We start from the raw sequence: 10,327 nt of genomic DNA, 5'->3' as shown, positions 1-10,327 counted from the left end.
AGCCGGTCCATAGAGGCGCGGACATTGTTCCCGTTAACGCGCAAAGTGAAGGTTTTGTCGTCGCGACTGAGAACTGGGTAGGGTCCGCTGTAAGGTGACTTGAAAGGCCTGCGGACGGTGTCGTCGCGGGGAGAACTGCGTACACGTTGCCAGATCCTTGAAGTTTAAAGGGGCTGTCTTACAGTGGTGAGCTGCAGTTGACGGGTGGAGGGCAGCGATGGTGTGTCGGAGCCGGGTGACGAAATAGGTGGGATCTGACTTCGCGGATGGCAATGCAGCAAGAAATTCACCTGGGAGACGGAGTGGTTTCCTGTAGACGAGCTCTGCGGGTGTAGCCTGAATGTCCGGCTTGAAGGTGGCGCGAAGACATAGGGCGACGGCTGGGATGGCTTTGAGCCAAGTTGAGTCCGGGTGGCACATGCATGATGGCTGCTTTGAACTGTCGGTGAAAACGCTTGATCATCCCGTTCTCGCAGGGGTGGTAGCTGGTGGTCCTCGAAAGCTCGAACCCGATGGTCAGCCCGAGGAGCCTGAAAAGGTGCGATTAGAATTGTCGTCCTTGATCGGTGGTGACGCAGCGAGGGGGCCTGAAGCGAGCAATCCAGCCGGCGAAGAAGGCCAAGGCGACGTCTTCTGCGGTGATTCCCTCGAGGGGCCATGCCTCAGGCCATCGAGTATACCGATCGATGGCGGTGAGGCAGTAGCGATAGGGTCCAGCTGGGGGAAAGGGCCCTATGTTATCAATGTGGACGTGTTGAAACCGACCAGAGGGCTGGGGTAATGCTCCGAGCGGTGAAGTGACATGCCTGAACAAGTTTCTTTTTACTTGTTTTTTTAATTTATGTACCTAGGTTTTTCAGATATTACAATCCAAGTTTGGCTCGAGAGAGAACATTTAACTGCGTGAAAAAAATCGTTTTCCTTATGCAGTGTTTCTCTGATCGCTAGATGGTGCATAATATTATACAAGCATTAACAAGAAAGATTGCTAAATGAATTTTCAGTGCGCACATATTTATTGACATTTGACAAATTTACATATTTAGGCATTCGTGCATGAACAAAACCATAAGAGTTTAAATACCACAATACAAGCAAATGCGCTACACTACATGTATACAGTTAGCAAGTAGCAGACATTTCGGACAGTGCTGCCCTTCCTAGTTGCTTAGGCGGGACCAAAGGTTGCTGCTCGCTTCGTTGTTCTGCTCACAAACTCCCTGACGACGTCGTCTAAACTTAGGAGCGCCGTTCTTTCTTTGTGTATATGCAAAATCAAAAGATGCGATAACCTCTTTTGAGTCGTTCGGTTGCGCAAATATGTTTTGATTCTGCGCAGAGCAGTAAAAGAACGTTCCCAAGAAGCGACAGACGCTGGTGTGGAAAACATAAGCTGAACATACCTCATGACCTGATCCATCAACTCGTGAATGTTTTGCGATTCCCTTTGTAGGATCTCCAAAATGCCCAGAGGTGTGGTAGAACCAGCACCGTTTAGAAGAGTTGATAGTAGCATAAACTGCGCCGAGAGTCTGCACAAGCCAAAATCAACTGCATGCACTCCCAAGGCTGGCTCTAGTTCATCTGCTGTATACCGACTACCTCCAGCAGAGCTGGTTAAGATGCCTTCTAGTTTTACAAGCTGTTCCATGCCTGGCTGCTCAAAATGCCGTTTTGTTTCACTTATGATTCGGTCGGCAGTAGCGAAGTACTCCTTGCGCAGCGCGGCCTTAACGTCAAGTGTAACTGGCTGGACAGGCCTATCAGTCGTCTCATGCCTCGCAGGAGGTTTTGTCTGCCTTGACATACGAGGTTCCTTCAGGCCTAGGCGCGCTGCTGTTGTGCTTGTGTGCTGCCATAGCTTCTCAAATGCAGTTTCAGAGCGCAACTGGGAGAGCCCCTCGCAGAGAGCCTCTGCTGCCTTTTTTGCACCTGCGGTGCAATATGTTGAGCTCTGGAGAGCCCTTGCTAATTTTTCACAAGGCCCAAAGAACGCTATGGAAATGTGGATACCTAACAAGGTTTCAAATATCTGCAAAAGCTGATCGTAACCTCTAAAAATAGCCTTGCTGCTTTCAGTCACTGAACCTCCTGCAAGAGCTCCTTGAGTGTCTCTTGGACTCTGGCGTAATTCTCAACGAATCTTTGCATCAACTTGACTCTAACGGTCCATTGCGTCGGGCAAAGCGGCAGTAAGTTATTTGGCCTTGATCCACTCTCCACAGCTGACTCGCGTACTGTAGGAAGTATGTTAGCATAGACACTTTTGCACTCCTTGGAGTTGAGGACTGCTTTGGAAACGTCCTTAACAGTGGTAAGAGCGTCTCCAATTATGTCACAACTTCTGGTAGCCTCTTGCAGTACCAGATCTAAGCAGTGATTACTGCAATTGACATACAATAGCCGTGGCTCACAATCAGTAAGTCTTTTGCACACCCGAAAAACGACCGGACTTATTCGCCACCCCATCAAAGCAGTGGCCTCGTGCACAGTGAAAGTCCAGGCAGAGGCGCAAAATCATGTTCTTGATGGCCGAGTATAGGGTCTCAGATCTACTGTCAGGCGCGCTATATACAGGCCGAGATACTCTTCCCGAACTTCGAGATTCTCGCTCTGCACCCACCGCACGCAAAAGGTGAACTGCTCGTCACCATTTACATCGTTTGTTTCATAAGCAATGATACCAAAAAATGGACTTGACTTCACGTCCTCTATAATTTCTCGTTGCACACTATGGGCCATAATCTCTATAAGCTCATTCTGCATGTCACTGCTCGCCCATTTATTTCTCTTAGTCATCCATGTTTTAAGAACCGGGACATCCTCCGACCTCTCGTCGAGCAAATTTCCATCACATTTACCTCGTCCTCGAAGAGCTTGACCTGTGCGGCAGAGATGGCGCACAGAGCTAACTATGACACGAAGTGCTGCCCTGGCCTCCTCCCCCTGTTGCATCGCTGCGAAAGGAGACGCAAAACAGGAATGCCTGCCTGGCATGACAACTTACGGCTCACAGAGGCCAAGTGAAATTTGCTCTTTTCATGTGACTAGAACTTCTCGATAGCTTTTTCTAATCGTTAAAACCAACCTTAACAAAAGCTAGTTCCATACTTCCAGCACTGTCCCCTCTTTCATCGACATGTCGACGGCACTCGTAACACAAGACTACGTCGCTCTTGCTTTCATAAAAAAAGCCAAGGAAATCACAAAAACCAATCACATTGGCACGATCTATCGCCTCGGTTTCTGGAGACCCTGTAGGCTTCGGCTGGAAGTGACCAACAGTCGTACAGCGCTGACTCGTCCTCCCTCGATCTGTTTCTGGAATTCGTGAAGGCAAGCAAATGCACATTGCTTGTTTCATCAAAGTTGGTTCCTCCTGCTGTTCGACGTGAAGGCCCCGGTGTTGGAGCTTCTACAAATGAAATCAAAGACGTATGGTCACATCTTGCTTTTCACATCCGGCTCCTTCTCCAATTTTCAGTGAATGGATTTTAAAACAATTACTGAATGGAATAAACATAATAGCGAGACTGTTAATCACTGTTTATTGATGTTTGAAAAGTGCCTGCAATTAAATGTTATGAATTTGAGTGTATATATACTTGTATTTTTTCCCCCACCCTGCTATGATCTGTACTAGATCGCAGTATCTATAAATAAAGAAATCAAGTTTCCTCAACATTTTCCCGAATCGATGTTTAACAAGGTATCATTAGCATAGCAGATAGGCGACTTCGCTTTTGGTTGGAAACACTGAAAATGCTTGCCCGTGAAGCAACAGTCTGCGGCATAGAGTTTCTTACTATTAATAGTAAGAAACTCTATGGTCTGCGGATTGTAGGGACAGCTCGGAATGATGGGTAAAGTCATCGCCGACTGGTTGAACATCGACGGCGTTCGTGCTGTAGGGACGGGCTGGACTGATAGATACTTGCGGCCTCACCCTTCGTAACGGGCGGGCACCGCTAGGTTAAGCACCCGGACCAAAAAAAGAAAAAAAAACGAGAATATGAAAGCGCAAAAGGAGAGGAAAAACGCACAAGAAAGAAAAAAAAACACGCAAAGGCTAAAGTCAGGAGGTGGGGGGTTCGCTCATCGACCTCGTTCACGTCAGACTCTGCGGTTTCGCGGGGTTGGACACAGTGGGCCTCTTCGATTATCCACCTCTGGCAGCCCGCAGGCAGCCCGCGGGCTACCAGAGCGCGCCGCCAGGCGCTCGATTTTCTCGGGCTGCTCCGCCCACTTCCGGTGGCTACCCAGAACGCGTTCGATTTTCTCTGGCTGGGCGGTTTCGGGCTGCCAGCTGGCAGCCAGACTCGCCAGGAGTGCTCCTTCGTCGTCCACTGCAGGACAATGAAACCCGAGCGCCTGTGGGAATGTGGTGCCCTCTGTCGGCCTCGGATGGAGTCTCTGGCACGACATCACCAGGGGCGCGATTACGGATCAGTCTCAAAAAACTGTCTCAATATTGAGACAGTGACGTCAAAATGACGACACCGAGAAATGCCGACCGCCGAATCGGCCAATGCGGAGCAAGGAGGCGGTGGGCTCCGCCCCGAAACCACTAATCGCACGACAAGGGACCGTAGACTAATGTTTTGCAGTAAAAACGCAGTGAATAAAAACGAGTAATGTTTTATTTTGCTAAGTAACTGTATTTCAAACCCAAAAGCACCAAGCAAAAGAAGCAGTGTTTTTATTTTTACAATTAAGTTTGCTGTTCAGTCACTTTTTTTGCCGCGATGGTGTGCTGTCAGCGGTATAGCGTGAACATGTTAGTCTGAAAATGAACAAAAACGCAATGAAGAAAACAAATAATGTTTTATTTTGGTAGTAAACTCTGTTGCAATCTCAACAACACGAGGGAAAATTAGAAGCATTCTCAGTTTTGCAATTAAATTTGCTGCAGGTTAACTTCTCTTGCCATGAGGGCGCGCTGGCAGTGGCATAACGTGAACATGGCGGCCTGCAAGAAAACAGCTGATTCCATGGCTAGTTCCTGTTTTTTCGCGTGTCGTCTAAAATCAAGGTACTTTGCGGATGTCTTAAGTGCGCAGAAAAATCTGATTGAAGGCAGTGAATGCTACGGGCCTGCCGAGATCAACTTACAAGCAGCGCTCGGCTCGAAAATCGACGAAGACAACTTTAGTCTGTGTTCTCGGTCGGCGCCTATCGATCGCCGAGTGACGTGTGGTTCTGTTTATTTTCTTTAGAAAATACCAGAAAACCATGAATCATCACATAGAAGCAACTGCCGACAGACAGGTGCAGCTGCTGATAGCTTGCAATCTCGGTGCGGGAAATGAGAGCCGACACGGCTTGCCTCTGTGGCAGCACTCTTCTGCCTCGTAACCAAGTGTTGCCGCCCACATCGGGCTAAGCACTTGATGTTCCGTTTGTATTTTTGTAGCTCCGTTCGGTTTATGTTCAGTTGTTGCCGTAGTTTCTTTTTTTTCCTGTGCAAGATGCAGAAATTGTGATGTTTATGCTCCACTTTGTTTAGAGAGAAAGGAAGCACTTGACTTGATAACTTTGCTATTGTCACCGAGGAGAGAACGAGCTTGTTCCATTAACGTTATTTACTGATCATGTAGTAGATCCAGGGTCAACCAGGAAAGAAGTAGTTTGCTTGTATAGAGGCTAATTGCAACTGGGCAGAAAGTTGAGCAAGTTTGTTCATGTTTGCTGGTACACAGCGCTTGAATTGCATATGATCCAGGGCAGTGAGGTAGGTAGGACAGGGCAGTGATGTGTAATATTGTATTTTGCTCAGCAGGCGGAGTGATGTTGGTATAACTGGGTTTGGTGAGGGCAGTGTTTGAAGGGCTTTAAATACTTTGCATAGCTTATAACATGCACTTCCTTTCAGGTCGGAAGACCACTTGTTTTTTTTTTTTTAAATTATGGTCCATCATATCTGAGACACCCTGTATACAGGCCACTCCAGTTTGAAAGGGAACAGCCAGTTGAAAATGACTAGGACATTAAATACCTGGGCGAAAAGTAGCTTGACAGCAGTTGCACTTATCACACATATATGATAGCACAAGGAGCTTGTCCGGCCATTCGGCATTGTCACCGTCTCGTGTCATCATGGACAAGACTTCATAGCCCTGTGTTACGCAAACCAAGCTAGGTGTCAGTTATGGGGCAATAACAGAGTGCTCAAAATTTCCCACAATGGAGCTGCCTGTATATTCTTAGAGCTGTAGAGCATTTCCAGTAACGGTGTTGCATGATTTGTGATTGTAAACTAACCTCTAATCACCCACCATCTCCTTGATGATGTGTCTGTTACACATCTTTGTCTATCAGTGAAGATGTTCTAGTCATTCAGCAGTCATTGTAGCCACTGCACCTTACAATCTTTATTATGCATTGTTGTACAGCGGTTTCCTTGCAGTAGGTACAGCTTTTAGCACAGAGCGAAACCCCTAGCCACACACCATTACGCTAAAAGCTTAGCTTTGGTATTTACACTACATATATGTGCCAAAATGTTTTGTAGTCGGGAAAATGCATCATGTACACTGTACTATGCCATATTTATTGTACAGGTAGCCTCTGTATGAAAGAAAACATGCACTTTTAACTCAATTTTTCAGATTTTTTTTCTTAACTGCACTCAGAAATGCCATACGGTAATTGTACATTAAGGTAAAGTATGCTTGTATGTACACTGCCTTTTCTGCAATAGAAACACTCGTGTCAAATGCTGTGCTTAAAAAAATAAACGCGCTTACTGAATGTATGATGCAATAAAAAACAGCTTTTTGATTCCAACAAGCATCACAAATATTTCATGCTTATTCCAGCACTACACGTTTGGTTCATGCATGTTCGTCACACAGGTAATGACCACAAGCACTCCACCAAGCTGGAAGGAGACAGCAGAGAAGGGGCAGGTGGGCTGACATAAGCATTGACAAAAGAGAGTTCAAAATGATGCTTTTCAGAAATTGGGCGAGCTGCTTCAACACCTTTTCCGTCTTCAGGAAGAGACTGTGCAACACGCTGCTGAGGGACTGGAAGATATACTAGCAAACACACTGAAAATGAAGTGGCAGCCGGTGGGGGGCACTTGTTTGTCACTGCTGGCTTCTCGCTGCACACAGGTTGGCCAAGGGCACAACCACATCACACAATTGCTCACACACTTGCAGATGTGTGTTGTGCAATGACACAAGGAAATGACAGTGGCAACAGGGGAAGAGTGCCTGATATGACTCTCTATGCCAGCATGGTGAGTCGTCTCTGGACGCTAGATTTTCCATCGCAACTGCCGCTGCACCATCCCTCGGTACGCCTTCCTCTGGAGACGGGTCGTCCTAGAGAGGCCAAAAGTACAGCACCGCATGCTCTTCTCAGGAGGCAGGTGAGGAGGGATCCTGTCTGTACGAGGCAGCCACCATTTAGAGGTGGCCCGTTGTTATCTGGGTCAGAGGCAGTGTCGCCTGCACCCTCTGCTGATATGGGCACATCCAAACAGAGGCTGTGAAGTGCAGCACGTGCGGTGATGATGCGCACTGTCCACTTCCACTGGCACTGGTGCATCCGGTGCCCTTGAAAGCAACGGAAGCAGCTCTTCGGCACACCAATACAGCGCTCAGCCACAAATTGTGTGAAAGCATGTGGCGTGTTGTACAGGCCTTCTGCTGAGTCCGGTCTGTAATGTCATGCAACTGGTGCAGGCAGCCATGGCTCCAGTGGGTAGACATAGTCTCCTGCATAACAAAAAATGATGCAGCTAAGCATGTCCTTTCTCAGTGATCTCAACAGCATTACAGGACACTCTGCTATACAGTAGAAGACTCACGCCAAGTAGCCCACATCCAGGCTTTGCTGAATATGACATTCAAGAGCATACATACATGCAGGATTTAGATGTATAAGTGAGCACTACTGTAAGGTCAGTCTTTTACCAGCATATTCATATAAATGATGCGCTATGATTGCCTACAAAACACAAGCGCTGTCAGGTGCATTTTGCTTTGGTTTCTTCAACAGGAAAGGCTATGCATTTCAACAATGTAATATGTGTCCTGTGTTTCTGCTGCAATTATATTTAACAAAAGGAAAGGGTGGCAATACACTGTATCATACTGTAAAGTGTCTGCATTTGTGTAACTGTCCAGACTGATTCTTGTAGCTTTAGCAGATCCGGCCAAATGCATAGTGCTGGAGCTCAATAGATGTGACTGAGTTCGCCCGACGGGTGACACGGCTATTTTACTGCTTACCCAGAAAAAAAATCACCGTCGTCCAGCAGGCCTTCCTCCGCCTCGGAATGCCGCCAGACAAACGCGTCGCGGAAGGATCCGGGTCAGCGCGAGTCCACGGCCAGGATGCACATGTTCGCGCCACACATCTGAGAAAAAACAAGCACAGCCCGTACTCACTCTCGCTGCCGAGGCCCGCACTTGTAGCTCATGCACTTGTAGCACTTGAACTCATGCGGTCAAAAACAGTGGCCGAGGTATACTCACTATTACGTCCGCAGCGTAGAACCGCTTGCGGCTCGTTCGCAGCACTGCCCCCAGACTCCTTGATAGTGATGAGTGCCCAATCGACACACCCGACGACGCCGGAGATGCTGCCGCGGCGAACGTTTAGGCAAAGGACGCCCTCCTTCGCCGCCGCCTTCCCCTCGGGTCTCCTCGGAAAGCGAACACCCCCTTCTGTTACCCAACGTTGGCATTGGTCTCCGCTGCCCGCCGCAAAGGCTTGTTCACAGTCGGTTGGGCTGCGCCGACGTTTTCGTCATTTCCAACGGCGCCTTGAAACCCACCGGAGGCGAAGAAGCGCAGCGCGCACAGCACTGCCGCTCCACTGACAGCGCACTCACCCGCGCACCTCCCAGTTCAACGGCGAGTTCGTCGCACAGACACTGTGGCGCAGTCTCCTCGAAATAACTCTCCCGCGCGTCAAAGTCGTCTTCATGCACCCTCCGACACCGTTGCTCGCGCGGTCACCCGCGTATACGACGATGTAAACAGCCGCCATTTTCTGTCTCAAACGTGTTGATACTACTTTTTCCAGTCTCAAAAAATCGTCTCAATCTGCTCGCATAATTAGATGGCCAACGTCACCACTTCTGCGCCATTTACGACGTCAGTCAGTGACGAAAAAAATCAAAATGGCCGCCGACCAATAGGAGAGAGCCAAATGATATACTTTTTGAGACAATTTCGATTGAGACTGATCCGTAATCGCGCCCCAGGTGCTCGATGGTCTCGTCCGCGTCGCCACACGCTCGGCATAGTGCTGCCTGTGCTTCTGGTGTTGTATCGAAGCGACGGCGGTACACCAGCGTTTGCAGCGCTCCGGCACGGGCCTCAAACAGCAATGTGCTACCCAGGCCGTTTTCAAATATCTTTTCGGGTCCGATGCTGTTCTTGCACTCGCGGTACACAGCCAATGTCGGTTCTTCGGCGAGCGCGCCTGCAGCCATTGCTTGTTCTCTTTTTCCTGGACCCGCATCCTTGCCTCCCGTTTCCGTGCGGTTGCTGATTCGGCATTTATGGGTACCTGCAGAAGGCCATACTTGCCTTCTATCCTGTGGAGGCGCTTTGCCCATGTAGTGCGTGGGCATGTCACAGCGAGGTATTCAAAGACCCATCGGGCACGGCTCATGAACTGGAGTCGACCTCGGTACTCCAGCCTGCTGCATGCCTCCCTCGCCTGCCTCAAAACTAGACCATCCAAGGTCGCCTTGGATGGCTGCATTTGCCACCCGTCCATGACATATCCGACTGCAGTGCAGCCGACCTCTGTTTGATTTGCGCTCTAGCCAATTCCTGGTGGCTGATGGGAGGCAGACCACCGCGTTGTCGAACGTAGCCCTGGTACGTGCGCGAGCTTCCAGAGGTCGCGGACCATAACATGCTGGTTGCACCCCCACAGGCACCGACGTCGGCGGATGCATTGCGCTCGGAGTGCAGATTGACGAACCTAGGCCTCGTGCAGCCTGAACATGTCAGTCTCAGTGCACAAATTTATGCCCAGGTGTTTGTACGATATGTCGACTGTCAGGGGCTCTCCATTCAACGTAAGCGACAGCTGATCAGTCTCCTCGCCTGCCAGCTGAACAACCATGCATTTTCGCTGGTTGAACTTGTGGCCAAGGCTTCTCAGCTCCGCGGCACAAACGTCTAGCATTTTTTGTACATCCTGTGTGGTTTCTCCCATTGTTATGACTTCTGCTGAAGAAGCGCCGTCTGGTAGCGACGGGGAAAAAAACAAAAAGTGTGGTTGAACGGATGCATTGAGGCAAATGGAAGTCGGGATGAAGTACTATGAACTGTAAGATGTCGTACCTTGAGAT

At 48.9% G+C, this 10,327-nt stretch overlaps 1 long non-coding RNA gene across 1 annotated transcript; it reads right to left on the bottom strand.

Moving 5' to 3' along the window:
* Positions 1 to 5,885: 5,885 nt before the first annotated feature.
* Positions 5,886 to 9,223, bottom strand: LOC144122201 (uncharacterized). The gene is made up of 3 exons (XR_013312852.1): positions 8,490 to 9,223; positions 8,244 to 8,371; positions 5,886 to 7,727 (listed from the first exon to the last, which is right to left on the bottom strand). It is a non-coding gene; the product is annotated as an uncharacterized LOC144122201 (long non-coding RNA).
* Between the last annotated feature and the right edge of the window lie 1,104 nt (positions 9,224 to 10,327).

This window comes from Amblyomma americanum, chromosome 2 (genome assembly GCF_052857255.1).
Source record: "Amblyomma americanum isolate KBUSLIRL-KWMA chromosome 2, ASM5285725v1, whole genome shotgun sequence".
NCBI lineage: Eukaryota > Metazoa > Arthropoda > Arachnida > Ixodida > Ixodidae > Amblyomma > Amblyomma americanum.
This window is presented reverse-complemented; position numbering and strand designations above follow the sequence as displayed.